This window comes from Syngnathus floridae, chromosome 5 (genome assembly GCF_059516105.1).
Source record: "Syngnathus floridae isolate MCC-2025c chromosome 5, RoL_Sflo_1.0, whole genome shotgun sequence".
Taxonomy (NCBI): domain Eukaryota; kingdom Metazoa; phylum Chordata; class Actinopteri; order Syngnathiformes; family Syngnathidae; genus Syngnathus; species Syngnathus floridae.
In genome coordinates, this window is record NC_142417.1 from 15,983,923 (window position 1) to 16,006,727 (window position 22,805).

The following is a 22,805-nucleotide window of genomic DNA, read 5'->3' on the forward strand; positions in this document are numbered from 1 at the left end:
CCCAATTACAAATGACGAGAGATCAAATTGTGTTACACAAAAGTTAAAATATGCAAATCAAGTGGTAAAGAAATGCAACTTGCTTTTAGAAGATAAATAAATAAAATTAGAATGTGCTGTCCTCGTGTGCATGGGAGGGACCAGCTCATGATCGACCACAGGAAATGGCCAGCCTGTGACGAATCATTGGTGCTGGGACCGACCTTCCGCACGCGAGAGCTGTGCATGTGTGTGCGTATATGTTAAAATGATAAAGATTGGCTAAACTTTTAGTACAAAAAGAATTTGCTAGACTGTTGTCTCTTCAATTTACACCACAGAACAGAAACAATTTTGACAGATGAAAATGAGAGGAAAAGAGAGAAATCTGTTTGCGAGCAGAAACTAATCCACACTAGTGCATGTTAAGTGCCGAGCCCATATGAGAAATTCGAAGAAGAAAAAAAAACGACAGAACATGCTTTCAGGAATTGGAAGAAGCTAAATTGTGAATTTAAGATTTTGCAATGCTACACTTAATAGGAATAATTGATTGGTTGTGTTATAAGATTATACAAAATTCTAAATGCAAGATAAATCTGAGAGATTGAGTTCTTCAAATTTAAAAACAAAGAAAAAAATTCAGATTAATTTACCAGTTGTTTGTTTTAGTTAAGTTTTTTTTGAATTGGTGGATTGTTCTACCAGGAAACCTGAGTTGAAAATGATATATGAATGTTGTGTGGTGAGCTTGGATGAATTGGGACATTGATGAATGATTGCCTGAATGAAAGGTTGAATGGTTGAAGTCGTTGGCGACTACTATGGAAAATTAGTAGAGCGACTGAGAGGGATTTTGAGCAGGTTGAATGCTAAAAAGAAACACGTAGCTTTTGGATTGATAATTAACTAGAGAAAAAACTGGAGAACCACTAACACATGTAGAGGATGTGTGAACTGAGAAATTAAGAAGCGTTTTGGAAAGAAAGTCAAATTAAATGATGATGAAATCATATGTAGTAATACAACACTTTACTACATATGGATTCTCTAGATCATACATTTGAGTAAAATAAAACATACATTTTTATTCGTATTCAAATTTCTAAGATTCTTGTGATAAACAATGAGAAAACGATTGAAAAGTAACTAAAGAAACTACAAGAAAGTGAAAATCTCTAATCATTTGCTAGCTGAGTCGCTCCCCATTCGGGGAGGCCATCCATTTACTTGCTAAGCTAGTTGTCAAAACAGTCCAATTGCCACGGAAAGTAGCTATGTGCACGTGTGCAGTACACACACACACACACACACACACACACACACACACACACACACGACTGATAAGGTGTCAAGAGGTAACAAGCTTGCAGACAGAACCACAAAGCTGCAGGGCAAAAGACACTTCAAATTTTATACACACAAGAAGCAGATTAAATCACTGAAACATTTTTAAAGATGTGCAGCGACAAAGTCCATAGAGTGAAATTCAATTATGGATGAAAAGAGGGGCAAGGTTAGAGAATGGCATCTATTAATGACCAGAAGACAGACCTATCCTACCAAAGAACCTATGCAAATGGGCAGCAATATTGAGCCTTGGTGCGTGTCACATGGCTCAAGAGGAGGGATAGTGGGGCAGGTCAGTCAGCTTTATACAACATATAGATTTGATTCATATTCAAAACATTTTCAAAACAAACCCCAAAAAATTTTTTAGAGCTTGTTTCAACAAAAACAAAAACACTGAATGCCTTAACAGTGGCAAAAACGTCATGAAAAGAAATAATACCGAGATATGGGATTTCAGAAATTAATTCTCATGACAGGACTGGTATAAAGTGTGAAGATGTGCTTGGAAAAAAAAACTGGAAGATCATGGACAAAATGTTTAGACCTGGTCAAACTGTACATAAATATTACAAGTACTGTGGGTTTCACCCTGTATAAAAAATTGTTTGGGCGACAATATAGATTACCATGTTTTGAATCCAAGTGGGAAACTAAGGATTTGGCAGATTACATGAGAAAAATATTTAAAAGGCAAAAAGAACAAACCACATTTTCATTAGGAGCAGTGAAAACGAAACACTGGTGTTCTTCCAAGGGGGAAGGGCATGTTGAATCTTGATAACTACACCAACTGCCATTAAAATAGCAGAAATGTCATTTGAGGTGGTCCTAGCAAATTACAAAAGGGTCATTTCTTTTGAGGTAATGTTCTATCGCAGAAAGTAAGCCTAAAGAAGCCTTACCTCTTAGAGAAATGCCGGGAACAAGAAAATGGAACAATGACGTTATTGCATGTTGGGTGGCTATCTTTGTTGCCATTTTGTTACCTTCAACAATATGGTATTTGTGGGTACTAAGAGTCATAATGAATAGGAGAGAGATGAGTGGGCAACTTATATAGGTCACCCCAAAAATTATGCTGCATGGTATCAATTTAAAAGATCAATTTGACCTTTGCAGGATGATCTGCTGTGTCGGATCTGGACTGCCATGAAAGTATCATGTTTATATGTGTACTTTGTCAACAACCGCTGTAGATGTTAAAGAATGGGATGAATATCTAGAATGAATGTGGATAATTTGTTTCAGGTAACTAACTATAAGAGTAACTGAAAAAAGAAATGACTGATTGCTTATGGCAAAACAAGCTGCAAAGACAGAAAAAATTGAATATGTCATATGTATGGATTTGCGACCGATTATTTATGTTGTACCGTTGCCATTGACCAAAGATTGTGTGAAATCTGTCATGTCTACTGGATTGTGAAATGTGTGACAGAGCATTCCATATAATATCCAGTGAGAGAAAAAAGAAAAAAAAAAGAAGCCATTGCTTTCAGAGAATGTAGTCAAGCGAAATTGTACATACATCAACATGCCAAGATCTGGAAAAAAAGCTGGTAAAAACCAAAATATCTTTAAATTTGAGAGGCGACGATGATTGGAATTGGAATTGGAATCCCTAGAGGAGTTCCTGATTAATAAGAATTAAATGACCAAATTGCAGCGGGATGGGAGTCCTCCATTTGCTGCTGGGGAACGATGAACAAGAACGTAGACAGGATAAATTACATCCATTACAACATGCAGAAATTGGGCAAACGGACACAAGCGGGGCTCGAGGCAGTGCATGAACAGGTAGCCACGCCTTCCCTAATGTCGATCCAGAACCACAATGCTCATGATATGTTGTTGTCTGAGAAAGGAGGGGTCTGCGCAATGTTTGAAAAACAATGCTGCACCTTCATCCAGAACGACACCGCCCCTGATGGGAGCCTGACGGATTGCAGGCCTGCGATCCCTCAAAACGAGGATGAAAGAGCACTACAAGTGGATGACTGCTTTTGGGAAGTATAACGCCCTTGTGTCCTCAATTTTCAATCAGTTGTAGTGTTTGCTGCTATGCTTACCTTGTATGGATGTTGCATACCATGTCTTCGTGCTCTGTTTAATCGTCTCGTCACTACAGTAATATCGCCCATGGAGGAGGAGATTGCTCAAATATACCTAATGTCTGAGCGGCAACGTGATGATGTTGATGGCAAAATTCCTGCATCTGTGTTACCAGACTTTTCCCAGATCCGTGGGATTCTGAATGATGACATCGTAACGTTTATCCTTTGGTGTGAACATATTCGTCCTCATGAATGTGATCCGACGACTGAGAGTCGAGAAAAGGGGTTGTTTACGGTGATGTGTGAATTTGAGCAAATATGTGATAAGCAGGTGGGAAAATATGTTAGAATAATTAGTTTTGTAGAAGCGCTGGCCAGCCTGAACCAGAGGTCTCATACCTTCGCTCAAGGCCAACATGTCTGCCAAGCTTTAGGGAGTTCTTATACTCCCTTCCTTGTTTTAGCTGTGAGAGGCCCTCACTAGTTATGAACAGAACACCTTTGTTCTTTGTCTAGCTAAAGAGAAGTTCTTTCTCTATTATACCTTGTAGTTTCTATTTATGAATTGTTGTTGACTGGGACAGTTTTTAAGTTATCCCATATTTACTCAATGTTTGGTTAAGTAGACTTCATGCAAGTTATCTCACATCTACTTAACGTTTGTTGGAGTGTATGCACGAGAGGTATCTGATGATTTACTCATCATTATTATTGTGTGAAACGTAGCAAGAAAGTCTAGAGCATTGTTTTACAGGGACACGGCATCCAGGAGTTGGATATCAACACCGAGCTGTCACAATCAGTGTTGCCGACCCATCCCGCTCTGGACTTGCAGACGGAGGAAACTGGATGGGAGTTTTGGACATCGCCGCTGTGTGCCAGGATGAGAGAGCCGTTTTCAAGGTGTAAGGGCTCTACTACCAACATGGCTGCACCATCGGACGGGACCTACTTCATCCAGAAGTTCAGAAGCACTGCCTCTGCTGCATCCTATGAGTGCATGTGCCTGTTCAGAACGGATCGTGGTTTTGTGGTCACAAGAGTTGTCCGATGCTGCCTGCCAACTGGACACGAGTGTGTGCGCCAGTGTGAGTGACAGACCACACCTACAGACTAGAACATCATCACCTGACGATACCACGAGTACATATACGTAAAACTTCTTAGACGTGACAGATGTGATAATGATTATGAAACGTGGATTGCGAACATGCTGTTCTGTTGAGTATGTTTTACGGAAACTTGTTGATTTGACCATCAAAAATGCTTCGCAAGTAATGGATACGATGATGTACTGTTTCTGTGTTTTTCTTTTTCTTTTTTATTGATAGTATTCTGGTCGCCTAAGGCAGAGGGACCGTGTGAGACTTTTCCTGCTAATAACATCTGGCCAGCAGGTTTTTCGCTTACACAATAATTTTGATCTGGGGTATTGACCACCTTCACTGGAAATTGTTGCTATCATTGTTTGCTGTTTTTTATTTTTACTATTCTTCTTTCTTCGTTATATTTTCTTGCTTGCCTTTGTTGTTTGGGGTGGCATAATCATATGATAAAACAGGAGGGAGATGTCAGGGTTTTTCAGATTATCCGTATCGTATGATTATGTTGGAATGCAACCGGTAATAAATAAACTAGCTTGTCCCATCCTACACAAGGTCGTAAAACACCCCCTGATATGTTTTGACTAGAGGACAAGGGCTTCCTATTCAGCCTACTCTTACCCCCACTCTGTTTCTCTTAATAAATATGCCCTTGCAGGAGGGAGAGTTTAGACTTCATTCCTTCAACGGGTGAACTCTCCTCCTGCAGGTGTCTAAAAGGACTTGCTTTTCTCCCGTGTGGTTCTTGCAAAATAAGTTGGAGTGAACGAATCTCTAACACCATGACTTCCTACCTCAAATAAAACATTAAAATTGTTCAATTAAAATCACTTTTCTTTATTTCAAGCCACTTCAGACAGCTCACATAACAGCAGGAGGACACAATCTAAGTTCTTTCAACATCTTTCAAAACTGCCCATTATGCCAATAATAAATTCAGGGCATTCACCAATAACATGAACAAATCCTCAATTCTAATAGCTTTCAGGTATACATCAAAACCCAAAATAATAAAATTTGTCATCAAAATAAATGCTGTATCATTATGAAGTTAACTATTTTCCTGAAAATAGGGGATTCATTTTCAGTACCATTCATTTCATTCTGACATTCAGTTTCAGATTCACAGAGGAGGTAGTGGCAACACCAGACATTTTGTGAGCATTGCCTTCATTTTGACACCTATACAACTGACTGGTTGGCCAAAAATTTAATCATGGATGAGTCTTAATCAGCTGATGGGTCTACTACAAACTAAGATGAATGGCTTAGTGAGCTGTGGTGAGTCTAAAGCCAGAATTTTCAGTGGTACAAAGGGGACTGTCTTTTAAAGTGTCTTTGTCACCACGGTAACCTATGCCAAAGTCACAGCTGGTTGGCAGCAGGCTATGTTCTGATGTTCAGATTAAATCTATAAAACCGCTATGCTTTTACTGTTAAACCCCCTCTAAATCTCAACTGATACGGCATCACCGTTTGTGGACCTGGGTGCCAGGATCATAAGAGGACCTCTTCATACATAAGAGTCTGCCACATTCCCACTAACCTGGCTTTTCCGGATAATATTCAATATACCAAGTGACATAGATTCTCCATTGAGGGGAGGAGATGATGCTGATTGCACCAAAGAGAATCTGTGGGCTCAAACTGTGTATGTGTGGCATTACGTTTCGTTGCCACGCAGACCTACATGCGTGTTGTCGGTGATGCTGAACATCCGAGCAAGCTGGCAAGGTTGTTCTTGCAACTTTACAATCTGTCAAGCAGCATATACTATCCACACACTGTCAAGAAAATAAATTAAGCAGTTACCATTTTGTATAATGTTCTTAAGATCGACTGTGATTTGCTGCCATGTTTAGCAGTGAGAAATTAACCACTGGGTCTTGGAATAAGTATCATTTTACGCATTGACATAGTCAGCAATTTTCTTCCAGAATTTTTCTCTTGCCTTATTTGCAGCAACTGGGTTGATTTTTGCAGATATGTTTTTGTTATGTTCTTCGTAACCCTCGATGATCGCAATTTGCTCGTCCTGAGTGAAATCGGTGTCTCTCGATCTGACAATCTTTTTCATGGATGCTGTGTAGACGGTCCAAATGGCCCGTTTCATGTGAATGCACACAAAGCCTTGGGAGGAGAACCTGGGCTAACAAAGCGAGTTCATATCCACCGTTGATACCACTCTCTCGTCTAGATTGTGTTTTTAGGCTTGTTGATCCAGATCATGGAAAGAAAGTTTGGCAGTGTTGAGTTTCCTTCAATTATACCCCTGATGGCTGTTGACTAGTCTTGCAGAGTTTTTGGGCCACCTTCAAAATCACATAACAGCAAAACAGAATATATGGACGCAAAACTATTAACATTCGATATGCAAGTCCATTTTCTGTCCATGGTCAAATAAGAGAACACAAGAGGGTTCTTTTTTTGCAATTCATTACTGTCATAAATTGGTGACAGCTTATGTTCTAGGTTGGGTAAGAGAGCGACATATCCATAGATATAGATAATGCCTACATTAACTTTTCACATAAACACTGTACAATGTAACAAAATTGCTTCGAGGAAAATTGGCTTTTCATATATTATTTAGATACTTCTTTTTTTTGGGGGGGGGGGCTTTGAGTTTGTCAAGTACCCGACAAATACTTCTCATGAGACTGAATGGAATCAGCTGCGCCTCTCACCAGTCCCAAAATGTGCAGCTCATGAGTCTCGCTGCCTACACGTTTCAGCCAAAACATGTTAATGAAGTTAACTGGCCATGTAACCCATGTGACATCGCACGAAATATAACTGAACCAATCTGTTTTGAAAAATATGAACCAAAACAGTCAAAACAAAGTTATGAGGCTATGTTTTCATCAAATACCATCAAGTTTTTCCTACCTTAGATAAGTTTGATGCCATCTTACAAGTGCTCAGGCAGTTGAGCGGGTCGTTTAGTAACCGGAGGGTTGGCGGTTCGATCCCAGCTCTGTCACAGTCACATATCGTTATGTCCTTGAGCAAGACACTTCACACACCTTGCCTCCAGGTCGCCATTGTAAATGAGAAACTGTTCTCAATTAGCTTACCTGGTAAAACGTTGAATAAAAAAAAAAAAAAATTAAAAAGCAAAGAGAAAAATGATGCTGAAGAAAATTATCTCAATTGTAATGTCAATGTCAATGTCATTACCTGAGGGATCGGTTTCAATTTCAAATAGACACCAATCAGTGTCGAATAAAAGCGATACCCCATTTTAACAACGCAAGAGTCTTACATCCAAGAACACACAGGCTGTTTTATTACTGAGGAGTGTTATAGTTTTTATTGATTGCTTTGACCTGTTTGAAGAAACTGGGAATCTCTCAGTCTTTATCATCACCATCCCACCAGAGCAGAAGACACCTCATGAAAAAGTGTTTACCCATTCTCATTGGATTGATACAGTTTTCCCACCCTTTTGCAAAACAGTTAACACAAATGTCATTCAGAAGTCCAAGCTCCGTTGTTTTAGCTGTGGTTACAGAACAAAAACCATATGCTTCGAGCTCTTAGAAACTCCCTGATCAGTATGCAATCACTAAAAGCACCTGTCTGACAATTTCTCACAAAATATTTCAATTTGCAATCAGTCTTCAGACCTGTGTTGTTCTTTGCAAGCATGGATCGAGGAGGTCTAAGGCAGATGAGAGGTAGAGTGAGTAAGAGGTAGAGGGGTCAGAGGAAGAGGGGCTTGTGGGCGAGGTGGAGGTATAGCTGTAAGGGCTCAGAAGATGAGCCAGAAGAGTATTACTGGTAGTGATCTCTTATATTCTTATAGTATAGGCCTACTATAGATTCCCAATGGATTTTATTTTCTTTATTTCCATATTCTCTGAGTGAATATTTCATTTGTCACCCACAGTCTGAAAAAAACAATGTCCATCCATCCATCCATCCATTTTCTGAACCGCTTAGTCCCCACGGGGGTCGCGGGCGTGCTGGAGCCTATCCCAGCCGTCATCGGGCAGTAGGCGGGGGACACCCTCAACTGGTTGCCAGCCAATCGCAAGGCACACAGAGACAGACAACCAATCGCACTCACACCTAGGGACAATTTGGAGTCTTCAATCGGCCTACCAAGCATGTTTTTGGAATGTGGGAGGAAACCGGAGTGCCCGGAGAAAACCCACACGGGCCCGGGGAGAACATGCAAACTCCACACAGGGAGGGCCGGAGGTGGAATCGAACCCGCACCCTCCTGTGAGGCGGACGTGCTACCCAGTGCGCCACCGAGCCGCCAAAAAACAATGTAATCAATCAAATTTGCATCAAAGCATGTCTGTTTCTGCATTCATTTTTTGCAAGAGATCAAATTTGACTACAAACGCCACCGGCATGTAAGCAACGTACAGTCATAGGATGCAATAACAAGCAATGGTGCACTGATTCACACAAGTGCTGTATTTTGTATTTTGTTGCATTGTGTAATGATTGATTGGAGGTGCTCCTACACTTGTGTCAAAGTTGAGTTGTTTGAAGGCAAAATTTGCTTTTGTTCCATATTTTAAATGTTTTGGCACAGATATTGCCTTTTGCAAAAAAAAAGTTTCATTTTGACCACCCGTGGCACTGTTCAGGCCTCTGCGTTGACTGTTTTGAAAATGTAGATTTCGAGTGAATTCAATCAATAAAAACTGTAAATTTGGCTGTTGTCTAGCATTATAGTTTATTTATAAATGCAAAATGTAGTTTCAATTATAGTTTTCTTTGAGTGTGTGTGTGTGTGTGGGGGGGGGGGGGGGGGGGGCAGTAGATAAGGTCTCAGGGGTCTGGATTACCCCTCTGCTTGCTCCAGGCCAAACTGAGCTCTTGAGGGGATTACCGTAAAACCTGCACCTCGGCTGGATTAGAGCACTGGACCTCATTTCCATGTCCTTATTTACCTCAGTCCACCAGAGGAAACGCTCAGCTGCACAAAAACATGCTAATTGATGCCATAGAGGGGTACAATATTCTCGCATGGAAGCTTGACTTTCTACACACACACTTTTTTAGTTTGTTGTAAACTATTGCCAGGATTTTAAGGGGTATTTTCCACATTTGTGTGGGAGTGCATACAGTTTTATGTCTGCCTGTATTTGTTTTATTGCTGTTTCTTTAAGCAATTATCATGCATTTTTCAGTATTTTTTGTATGCCTTTTTGTGCTCTAGGTCTTTGTGTGTTTATGTGTGTATAAACTTGTGTGTGCCTGGGCATCATAGTTGAGGTCCTCATTACTTGGCAGGGTCACTTACAGATATGGCCACAGCATGATAAGGACAGTTACTATTCCTGCAGCTCTTTAACGAGCTAGTGATGGGAAGAACAGGTTAGTTGCCTCAGCAACGGGTTTGAACTGCGACCTAAGAGGTTGACGACCTGTATATATTAGGATCACAGCCGTATGCAAATAAACTGCCAGTGCTCTTTCTGCTCTTCTTCTGCCAGAATGTCCTTCTTGTTCCGTCCTGGGCTTGACATGTGTGCTAACAGCGCCCTTGCTCTGAAGGGCAAAGTCGAGGCTGCATGTAACAGGGACTTCTGTTAGTAATGGCTGGGGTGACAAGATTCCCCTCTCTGGTTCTTCCAGAGAACCACAAAACTGAATGTGCACAGTTCAAAGTGACGTGTTCCTATGCTCTGTGATTCTAATAATTTTGCCACAGTTTCATTTTCAAAATTAACTTTCCAGTATGTAGTGTCAAGTGTCAAAGAATAAAAATGTGTCTTTAAAAAAATGGGACTAAGTATCATAATTTCTGTTTTGTTTTCATTGAAATCTAGAAAATTCAGTGACAACCAGGCTTTGATTGATCCAGCCAACACAAGAGTGGTCGTAGGGAGAAGGCATACCTCCTAACTGTGCATGCTCCTGCGCTATTAGCGAGGAAAGGAATCTTGGTCTTTGTATTACGGGAAGTAGCTGTATGCGTAGCTTCCTCGAGCCAAACTTGAATACAACAATTTCATTGCAGCTTTTCACAATATTTTCTGTGCCTACAGTGAAAATAATGTAGCTTGTGTCGATAGGCAGTATATATTTGTGTATAAGTCTGTAGTCTGGTGCGCAACTCACACAAGCAGATGTAAACAGTCATGGAGGAGTACAGAGACCAGAAGAAAAGCACACTTTTGGAGTAAGACGGGAAACCCACAACTTTATTTCCATGGTGAGTGATAGTCATGATAAGACGATCATGTGTTTTATTTGTGGTAGAACGTAACAAGCAGAAATCATGTCTATTTGCCTCATGACGCCAATATGCGCCGCCGTTTCAGTCGGGATATTTAAATGCGTGTGAAGGCCTTTTTCGCCAAGGCATATGAAAGTATGCTGCTGCATATACTGTATGTGATTCCTCACAACTCGATACACAGTTTTTCCATCGTAGCATAATGGTCAATGTTAAGAGCAAAAGCAAAATGATTAGATTATTGTGTCTATATTTTTGGAGGGCAGTGTCAGTGTTGCTACAGTTTACCAAATACACTTCAAAAGGATCAAACAAATCCTTATCTTCATCACTGTCATCAATGTGAATTTGCAGAATTTGGTCCAATGATCTTTTGACATCATTACTATTGCAAAGCAGATAAGGAAATATTTCCATGAAGCTCATCCTTAGATAAATAACCATCCGACTTTGTCATGTCTCACCCCAGCTGCAGTGCTTTCTGACTGGCATTACCTCATCACCCTAATGAGGCTCAGGCGCAAACCAGGGCAAGAGGGCACTGCCATTATCTGGTGTCTCTCCCATTAAAATCACCTCCAACGCTCGTGACCATCCAACGCATCACCCTCCAGTACAATTAACTGTGGGGAAAAATATGCAAATGTAAACTAAAAACTCTGTGAAAAGGATGCAAACACAGACTTGAAAGGGGAGGGAGGTGAAGTGAAGGAGAACCAGGCAGGCAAGTTGTCCAGAGGGCAGCGAATGATTAGTCACACCATCTATCCATCTTCTCACAATGATGTTGTTTGGGTGAGGGTGGTAGGGTGACAGAGTGACAGGGATAATTACTTAGGAAAGGTCGGCCTGGGGTGATGGGGGCGAGCCAACACTGCTGGGGGACTGTAGGGCCCCCATGTCACTGACAGTAACCTGCAGATGTCTGCCCTGCACTGCTCTGCGACAGAGGCCACTGTACAAATTATATAGTACACAACACAATACAGCTAAATAAATCAGTGTACATCTCATGTAACTATGATAACACAAACATTACATGGAATCTTCCATTGTATGCTCTATAAGGATCAAATTGCTGGATGGTTGCAGGAACATTTTTTATTTAACAACAGATATGATTACAACTGTACGAACTGTATTGCGAAATTAAAATATTAAAATATCAGAAATGTAAGTGTTTATCAGGGTGTCAAGGAAGACTTTGCATGTTGTATTTTAAAAATTATGTTACTTATAAGGTTGAGTGTGTATAAACAGCATCTTGGTCCTCCTGTTCTGTATCTGTCAAATATATGACTGTTTTGTCCTTTTCGCCATACAATAATGAGAACTTTGGACTCTTCAACCGAACATTAAACTATTCTATGGTCTCAGGCAGGATTCTTACTGTACTTCCAAGGCAAAGAAAAGCAAGGCAGCATTATTTATATAGCACTTTTTATTCAGAAGGCAACTGAATGTGCTTCACACAAGCAAAGGCAACACCTACATGTAGCCAATTAATAAACGACAGCAACCTTTAAAAACTTGTTGAGAAAAGAAAAGTAGTTTGCAAAAATTACTAAAGTAATGTACTTTGACATTTACAAACAGTAGGAGGAAAATTTGATCAAATATAAAATAATATAGAATTAAAGCAGACAAATAAGAGTAGGTTTCTAAAACAACAAGTGTAAATAATAATAATAATAATAATAAGGTTATTAGCCTACATTTAAAAACATTTACATTAGGGGCTGACTTCCCTTCTGCTGGCATCTCATTGCATCAATCCAGTGGGGATTGATATGTATTTATAGTTTACATACAGACGGTATTGTTATCAAAACAGTTCTCATTCACATGTTGCTCCAAAGGCACGTGTGCCACACAGTGTGGAGGTTGTGGCTTTGATTCCGGCCTTCCTGTGGGGAGTTTGCATGTTCTCCCCCTGCCTATGTGGGTTTCCTTCAGATAGTCTGGTTTCCTGCCACATCCCAAAAAATGAATAAGTACTCCAAATAGCCCCTAGGTGAGGCCAAATGTTTGTTTTTCCTATGTGTGCCCTGCAATTGGGTGGAAACGGTTTCAGGGTGCCCCCACCTCCTGCCCAAAGTCTGCTGGGATAGACCCGTGAGGAAAAGTGGTTCAGAAAAAGGGTTTGTAATCGAGGGCAGGCATTTGGTCAGATCTATCAGAAAACAAAGCAGAGCAGGCAAACAAGCAAGAAGCAAGCAAGCATATCGCTACACAGCGGATCAGGCAAACAGGAATCAGAAAACAGCGCAGAAACAAGCAGCAGGCATGCATGTGTCTAAGCAGACGAACCGGCCAGGAATGACGGGAGTGCAGAGTTTATGTAGGAGATTTAAAGATCCGGGAGCAGGTGGGGTGATGAACAGCAGGTTTGCTGATCACTGCATTACAAGACGGGAGGGGCAGGAGTAGAGAAACTGAACTGGCTGGGGTACTGATGGTGTGGACAGTCAAACTATAATGCAGTTGACATAGAATGAAACATTACTGCCTTTGGTCATGTTTGATATTCAGTTTAAGTCAAAGTCAGTGAGGTCTATTTCTGTAATGAGGGTGCTCTAAATTTCACCATTGGCCGTGACTCAACAACTGGGAAGGGCTTAACTAAAATGGCACCAAAAAGAAACTCATTCTACAGGTTACAAACTGCAAGTTGTAAAATATGCAGCCGAAAACAGTAATCGAGCTGCAGAAAGAAAGTTTGAAGTTAGTGAGAAACTTGTAAGGGATTGGCGAAAAGTGGAGGTTACTCTTAGCGAAATGAAGAAAACAAAAAAAGCTAATCGCGGGCAAAAAGCTAAGTGGCCACAGCACGAAGAACGAGTCCGTACATGGGTGCATGAACAACGTGCTGCTGGGAGAGGCTTATCAACAGTGCAGTTGCGTCTCCACGCCCAGGTATTTGCCAAAATCATGAATATAAATGACTTTGTAGTGTTTGCTTGTTTGTATGTTTATTTCGAACATTAAAATAAATACAAGGAAAAAAAGTAAAAAATACAGAAAATAACTCAATAGTACAATAGAACTTAAAAAAAAGAAAAAAATGATATTGCATTATAATTTTCCCTTTATCGTAAATTCATATTTGTTCAAAAGGGAGTAGAAGGAAGCCTAAGCTTATCTGACTCTACCCCTTCTAACTACATGTTTCTCTTTGATTCTGTCAAGATTTGACCATAGTTAAATATACAAAAAAAAAAAAAAAAATTTTAAATAAATACAAAAGCAACTTAAACAATTTCACAGCATATTACGGTATCCCGTCAATATTTTGTCCTTATACATTTTTTTTAAACTTAGGTAAGGTACTACAGTTCTTTAGTTCTTCACCGCTGGTGTTCCATAATTCCACACCTTTAACTGTTATACAATGTAACTTTAAGTTTGTTCTCACCAAATCTCTTTTAAACATAAGTGTTTCTCTTAAATAATAGGTACTTTCCCTCCACTCAAACAACCTCTGGATAGTGTTTGGCAATTGATTATTTTTTTATTTTGTACGAGTTGGATGGTTTTAAAGTCGACTAGGTCATTGTATTTCAGTGAGTTCAGTTTAATAAAGAGAGGGTTAGATGGTTCTCTATAATCAGCATTATTTACAAGTTGTATTGCTTTATTTGGAGAATGAAGATTGGATCTGTGTTTGTTTTGTATGTATTGCCCCACACCTCCACACAGTAAATAATGTATGGGAGTATGAAGGAGCAGTACAAGGAATATAATGATGACTGATTTGTAAGGTCTTTTACTTTATATAACACTGCTAATGATTTCGAAATTTTTGATTTGATATGCATTATATGTAGTTTCCAACTTAATGTATTGTCTATAAGCACTCCAAGAAATTTTGTTTCATTTACTCTTTCTATTTCTATATTACTTATTGTAAGAATTTTTGTCTGTGTTAGTCGGACGGTTTCCAAATATAATATACTTTGTTTTACTTAAATTTAGTGTAAGTTTATTTGTGTCAAACCAACTCTGTAATTTTTTCATTTCAATACCCACAGTATCCAGTAGTTGATCCAGGTCATCCCCACTGCAAAGCCGGTTTGTGTCATCTGCAAAAACTACGGCCTTGAGTAACCTGGAGACCTTGCACATATCATTGACATGCAAAATAAATAACAAGGGGCCTAATATTGAGCCCTGAGGAACCCCACACTTTACCTGCTTTAGTTTTGAATTGCAGTCCATAAATTGCACATATTGGTTCCTGTTTGATAAATAACTGTTTAACCAAGTGAGTGACATACCTTGTATCCCATATCTTTCAAGTTTTGTTAACAATATTTAATAATTTACAGTATCAAAAGCTTTCTTAGGATCCAAGAAAACACCTACAACATATTGTTTATTTTCAATAGCTGTTATTTCAGCTACGAAATCTAACAAAGCTAGTGTGGTGGTCTTATTTTTTCGAAATCCATACTGTTGGTCACACAGAATATTTTGTTTTGTCATAAAATCATCAAGCCTTTCATAAAATATTTTCTCTAATATTTTGGAGTGAGAGGATCTTCTTGTTGTTATCGCTTCATGCAACGCAATCACCTCTCAATCCATGCCCAGGTGCTTGCCAAGGAGATGAATTTAAAAGATTTTCAAGGAGGACCTTCTTGGTGTAATCGCTTCATGCAACGCAATCGCCTCTCTATCAGAGCAAGAACATCGATGTCCCAAACATTCCCAGCAGACTTCCAAGTAAAGATCGACTGTTTCCGTGAGTTCATTAAGAAGCATGTAAGTGAGCACAACGTGACACCGGATCACATTATTAACATGGACGAAATCCCCCTCACATTTGACATTCCCATGGGCCGAGGAGTGTTAATATACAAACAACTGGTCATGAAAAATCACACTTGACAGTGGTGCTGGCATGTTGCGGAAATGGCTCAAAATTGCCACCAATGGTCATTTATAAACGAAAAACTAAGCCAAAAATCCAATCCCACTCAGTTACTGTCGCCATAAATGAGAAAGGGTGGATGGATCAAGACATGATGAACTTGTGGCTTACGAAGTGCTACACTAGACGTCCGGATGGCTTCTTCAGAGCGAACAAAGCTTTGTTTGTGGTGGACAGCATGCGAGCGCATATCATGCCACAGGTAAAAGAGAAATTAAAAAACCTCAACTCCATACCTACCATCATCCCTGGAGGCTGCACTAAAATACTCCAGCCACTTGACGTCTCCGTGAATAAGAGCTTTAAAGCAGCTCTGCGTAACCTGTGGGAGCAGTGGATGATGGACTGAGAGCACAGCTTCACGGCAACCGGGAGAATGCGACGCGCAACATTCCTGGACGTCATTGGATGGATCGAAAAAGTATGGGCTTCGGTTACACCCAAAATCATTCCGTCAGGATTCAGAAAAGCTGGAATAATTCCAACTGAAACTGACGAGGAGTCTGACATCAGCGACGGAGATGACGAAGGGCCCCACGTACTACCGGCATCAGTAGCGGCTTTGTTTGTAAGTGACACGGAGGACGAAGAGTTTGAAGGGTTTAATGATTTGGAGTGACGCAGAAGGTTTGAAAAACTTGTTATTTATGTTATAGTTATTTGATATATATTTTATTTCGTGTAGCAACTTGTATATGTTTTTATCATTACAGTTCAGTAGTTGGTGGCTCGTTGAACTCTTGTTTTGTTAAATAAAGAGTCGTGCTGCGTTGTTGACATAAAGTACGAGGAATTTGATCGATGTATTTAATGATTTGGAGTGACACAGTTGGCTTGATAATCTTGTTGTTTATGTGATAGTTATTTAATATATACTTTATATATCGTTATATGCCCCTGTGGAATAATTTGAACTGCAACCGCCGTCAGCGGCGCGGCGCACTGCATTGTTGACATAAAGGACGATCGATGGATTTAATGATTTGGAGTGACACAGATGTTTTGATAAACGTGTTATTTATGTAATATTTATATGAATAACTCTGAATGTTACGTCAGGCCCGTTCTCAGCTCCTCGTTTGTGTTTGTCACGTTAGCATACCGTATCATTTAGCCTGTTGTTGCTGGTTCATGTCTGTTCTTGGTGTTGGATTTTGTCGAATAAATTTCCCCCAAAATGCGACTTATACTCTAGAGCGACTTATGTATGTTTTTTTTTCACTTTATTGTGCATTTTATGGCTGATGCGACGTATATTCCGGAGCGACTTTTAGTCCGAAAAATACGGTAGTCTACTTCAAAATACTTGACATCTGTTCAAAGGTGTGTGTGAGGTGCTAAAGAATAGTGAGGGAATCCATAAAAAAACATGAGTGTGGTGTTAGCTGTTGTGTGCTCTGTACACTGGTAATAAAAATCACTAGCTGAAAGGAAACAAAACCACCACAGGTCCACTGTCTGGTTATTCCTTGTACCTTAGTAGCATGCAGGAACAATTAACGCGAGGGTAGAAAAAGATTCATGCATTTAACCCATCCCAGAAGAGCAGTGGTCAGCAACTGCATAGCGAGCAGGGATCTTGTGTCAGCACTTTTGTGAAAAAGTGAAGGTGAATTGGCAAAAATTGTGTGTGTGCGTGCACATGCACGTTTAGTTCGACATTTTTAGTTCATCCTTTATTTTCAAACATACTTAATTTACAAATTAATTGATATATGATGAAGCAATGGGTTTGCCTTGAATTTCTTATTTATGCTCGCATGTGACAAACGTGAAGGGTCGCGGCGCACCTCTGCAACCAGTCTGCAACACGCAATGCCCACACGTCACAAAGTTTTACAGCGCGACGAATGCCGCACAAATCATTTTTCGTGAGCGTTCTGTTTCACATGCTGTGGGGACTTCAGCTGGCTACGTTCCACAAGGTCCACAAGGTCTCTTAAATTGTATTTTATTTGTCACCACGGAGCAGTGGATTCAAATTCAGCTTGTTGCTGTTACAACTGCTGCTGCGAAGCAAGATAGCTCGAAAGCAGTGGCGTGGTATTCTCGTATCGCCTACACACGCACGTACCACTTAAGATGCCGTCTCCCTTCTAATCGATGTTGCAATACAATTAAATGCGTCATCTGGGCCCCTTTGTATGAGCAGGCAAGGTCTCTAATATTGTCGCTTTATTATTTGTTCAAAAAGTCAAGCAAGAGCTCCACCATCGTTCCAGTGGCCAAGAAGCCCGCCATCACAGGTTTGAATGACTATAGACCCGTTGCACTGCTCATCCATCTTGCGGTGCCTGCCTCCACCTGTCAGTGGATCACTAGCTTCCAGGAGAGCAGCGTGTGAGGCTGGAGGGCATCACATCTGACACCCGGACCACCAATACTGGAGCCCCTCAGGGGTGCGTCCTCTCCCCACTGCTCTTCTCTCTCAACACCAACGATTTCTCCTCAGGTGACTCTCCAGTGAAGCTCCTGAAGTATGCAGACGACACCACTCTCATCGGACTGATCCAGGACGGTGATGAGACTGCGTACAGACAGGAGGTGGAGCGGCTGGTCCACTGGTGCAGCCAAAACCACCTGGAGCTGAACCCGCTCAAGACTGTGGAGATGACAGTGGACTTCAGGCGAGACCCTTCACCACTTTTACCCCTCACTATCCGCAGTAATACTATTCTCTCCACAGACACCTTCAAGTTCCTGGGAACCACAATCTCTCGGGACCTGAAATGGACCGGCCACATAGATTCTGTCTGGAAGAAGGCCCAACAGAGGCTGTACATATTGAGACAGCTCAAGAAGTTCAACCTGCCGCGAGAGCTGCTGAAGACCTTCTACACTGCCATCATCCAGTCTGTCCTCTGCACCTCCATCACTGTCTGGTTTGGATCGGCCTCCAAATAAGACAAGCACAGACTGCAACGGACAATCAGGACTGCAGAAAAGATAATTGGAATCAACCTCCCTTCTATCCAAGATTTGTACCTGTCAAGGACCAGGAAACGTGCAAGGAACATCTCTACAGACCCTTCTCACCCAGGTTGCAGTCTGTTTGAAGTACTCCCCTCCGGACGGCGTTATAGAGCTCTGTACGCCAAAACCAGCAGACACAGAGACAGCTTCTTCCCCCAGGCTGTTGCTCTGATGAGCTGTGCAATAACATCCTGCTCTCCACACCTTTTTTGAATTGTCTACACTGTTTGTACTATGTGTCCTCTCTGCATCCATTGCAGCCTGGTCATCCTGGAAGAGGGACCCTCCCATTTGTGGTCTCTTCTCAAGGTTTCTCATTTCCCTTAGCTGGAGTTTTGAGTTTTTCCTTGCCCTCTTGGGAAGTTTAAGATCAGGGGATGTTTGAGAATATTTTTCACATCCTGAGTGTTGTTAGTCACCTAAATGTTGAACAGAGGCTGTGATTTACCGAAGTCAAATTCCTTGTTTGGCACGCTCAAACATGGCGAATAAAAACTCTTGAATCTTGAATCTTGAAGAACTGCGACCAGAATTGGTAAAAAATCCAGAGAAAACTCAACCCTATGTTGTCAGCCAATACAATCCGTAGCGACATCCTCCGACTTGGAGTGAAACTGAAACACACTTTCAAAAACAACGCGTGCGGGCTGGGCGCGTGTATGAAACCAATTGCGCGCTGCATTGATACCGTGACATCCGCTCGGGCGTAGTATAAATATGCCTTTAGAATACAGTGTTTGACTTCCATGGATGACAATAAAAGTTTTCACTTTTCAAATCTCTGATTGGATGGCCTGTTTCTACAATGCTTATAAAACACTTTGAAAGTCAAATAAATATTTAATGTGTGGCATATATACTTGCTGCCTCTGACACAAACACAGCCGTCTTGTCTTGGGCTGACTGAACAAGACATAAACTTAACCCTCCCTTCAACCTCTCAGATGATGCATTCATCCGTGCAGCCTCCCTCTTTTGCTCTCTCTAATCCAGTCACTCTCAGCTCTGCCCATTAACTTCAATTAATGTGATGGTTCATCAGTGGTGGATGACTGTCACGGGCCATACCCTATTACTTACGTGAATACCGTTAATGGAAAAAATACGATAAACAAATTCAATTATCCATGACCTATTTTCAATGGTGGGGACACGGGATTAATACTGTATTAATGTCATCTTTGAAGTATGAATATGAAGAGATCTAATTACCTCTGTGTCACATTATAGATGGACAGGGTATGTAAATATATTTCATATTCATGGTGATGAACTACTTGGATTTGTAAAGGCCAGAGAAGGAATGAGAAATACTGAAGATGAATACCCCCTGTTGTGTCCTCAGTAAACATCAATTCTTCACAGAAAGCAACCTTCAGCCACCCATATTGATGACCAGGCTGTTGTGGATTCCTGTAGGAAGCAAGCAAAATGATGAAGACAGAAGGATGTAGATTTAATTAAATTCAGACCTGACTATATGAAGATAGAGCATGGTAAGTCAAGATGGATGCACAATGGCTGCTCAATGAGCCAGTAGTCTGAATCTTTGTTCTGCCAGCTGTATGAAGAACAAACAAGATATGCATAATGTTTTTCCCCCACGTAATTGACGGGTTCTTCTTTTTTGCTAACTAATGTGCATTATTATCTCTAGGTGGAGCGTAACAAGAAATTATTGAGATGCACTAGACGAGTCAGTCGACGGGGGGGGCGGACGACGATTTGTACACAACATGTGCAGTAGGACAAGTCAGTCGACGGGGGAAGGGGGGGGGGACGATTTGTACACAACATGTGCAGTAGGACGAGTCAGTGGACGGGGGGGGGGGCTAGGAATTCACCTAGGGAGCCAAGGGGGCGCTAGCCTGAAAAAGTTTGGGAACCACTGTTTTAAATGAATCAATGTACAGTAGCAGAGCATTAACAGTCGAAAGTCAGTCAAAAGCCAAAGAATAAAAATGTGTCTTCAAACGAGTTTTAAAAATAGACAGAAAGAGGGTTTGCCTACCATTTAAGGGAAGGTAATTTCAGGACCGGCAATAGTAAAAGCTTGATCCTTTCTGAGGCTCCGCTTAGTCCTCAGCACTTCCAGGAGCATGTGGTTTGCAGACCTGAGGAACCAGACGGGTGTGAAGGGCTGACGGAGCTCACAGAGTTAAGATGGGGTGAGGCCATTCAACGATTTGGAAACAAATAGAAGTTCCTTAAAATTAACTCTAAAATGTAATGGGAGGCAGTGAAGGGAAGCCAGAATTGGGGTCGTATGCTCCCTCCTACGAGCTTCAGTTAGGAGGCAAACAGCAGCATTTTGCAACAACTGGAGACGTTTGAGTGAGGGAGTTAACCATTTATAAACTGATGGAAGGCCACACTATGTCAAAATGTCAACAAATGTGGCACTGGTATGAAGGACAGCACATTTAGTAAATAAATTAATCCATGCAATATGAGGGACTGCAATCATTAAGTCCTGTGTCTTTTATAGCTTCACTTTGTTGGTTTGAATAAAAATACTAAATGACTTACAGTCCCACACCAAAGGTTATCAATTCAGAACTTTGAATACTTAAATTGTGAGGCAAGTGCTGAAGTTTAAAGCAGTCATAATTAGATGTAACCCAAGAACTTTTTGTTGTTTTGTGTTTTAACATTACAACCTTGTTGCGTTACGTACAAAGTATTTCAACCAAAATGATAATTTATAATACACCAATATATGTCTAGTATCTGTTTGGGTGTAATCTGTTAACTGCACAACTTTCTTGTTAAGTGTGCCTGAATTTTAATTTAATTTATCTACTTCAAACATATGCAAAGCAAAGGAAAGCATAACTTTAAGAAAAGTGGCTTTATAGTCAACACGACAGCAAGTAAGTCCTTGTAGCGAACAAGAATCGTCATGTTAAATTACAGTCAGTGGACACAAAAATGGATTATCACAATGGTGTTGAACAATGCAAAACTCAAAATTGATTTGGGGGAGGTAGTCAAAGCGCACTGATTATATTACAAAACAAACTAGCTAAATCAACTTTAATAGAATGGGTTCATAATATATAATAAATTTGGTCGTAATATATTTTACTTATCTGTTTATTGTTGTAATTTCACATTTGATGTGTTATGAGCAGAGACTGTCTGTACATAGTATGTAATTTAATGTCACAGTCCAGTATGAACAAAGTTTAATTTAAACCAAAAGCTTAAACCTTCAAACACTTACGATACAAGAACTTCTCATTTGATGGGAGGCTCTTGTAAGATGGAGTGGCTTGCTATCTGTGGAATAACTTGAGCTCCCTCTGTTGGCCAACACACAGAAGTTATGAGGCCATTAGAAATGGTTACAAAGGATGAAAGTGGAATGCAGAATTGGTTTTGGCTTCTTTCTCTGCTCCATCAAAGAGAGCTTCTTGCACTTTATTTAATCAATATGGGAAACAGTGACTATTTACCAGGTCAGTTTACATGGAGCTCTTAATGTGAGTGCTTAAACCCTTCTGTGCCTGCCTGCTTTTGTTTTGTCCAATTTTTCATTTCTCCAGTGCACTCTCCCTTTACAGGCACACTATGCATCTGTACTTGTGTGTGAGTTAGTGTGAATGTGTCTTTCTCTCTCTCTGAATACTGGGAGTTCACTGTCTCGAAAGGATCGATGAGAAGTAGAGATTCAGAGCCAATTATTTTCAGCTTAATGGTCCCAAGAGTGCAGGGGTGTGCTACAACAAAACGCCTTCAAGAGACATCAATCCTGGACAAGCCAGTTCCTCCATTTCTGCAACACCACTTTGTGGGCCTCATCTCCTGGTTCTCTAGTGTAAAATGGTACTCACACTACACACACATGGACTTAAAACCAATGATGCACAACATAAACATAAATACACAAGCATACCTACTGGCGTAACAGTGGTTCTGTCTTCTAATTGAAGCATTTGTAACTTGTGCTGTAATCAAGACATTCATCCTGGCTCCCGGATGACAGATGCAGTGACACCAGCGTACCAGAAGGTTAAAATAATTTCACAATAGAAAAAGTGAGACCTGGTGGGTTGTCCTGCTGGATCAAAAAGTAATACAAAAAACGGCAGCATGGAAAACAACCTGCAAAGAAACAACAAATCACTTCAAGCCTATGTTACATCACAATGAAAAACATACTGCAGCGAACACGGATACCAGCATGGTGTTCGCAACAGTGC

At 40.7% G+C, this 22,805-nt stretch overlaps 1 long non-coding RNA gene across 2 annotated transcripts in view; it reads right to left on the bottom strand.

Annotated features, from left to right (window-relative positions):
- The window catches only part of LOC148398400 (uncharacterized), a 175,964-nt gene extending 154,045 nt beyond the window's left edge, over positions 1-21,919 (bottom strand). The window contains exons 1-3 of one of the 2 annotated variants that reach the window (XR_015858641.1): positions 21,827-21,919; positions 20,612-20,714; positions 19,020-20,013 (exon numbers count right to left, since the gene is read on the bottom strand). This is a non-coding gene — a long non-coding RNA (uncharacterized LOC148398400). Of the gene's footprint in view, positions 1-18,284; positions 20,014-20,611; positions 20,715-21,826 lie in introns of those variants that run through there. The other variant, XR_015858640.1, reaches the window with a different exon arrangement.
- Between the last annotated feature and the right edge of the window lie 886 nt (positions 21,920-22,805).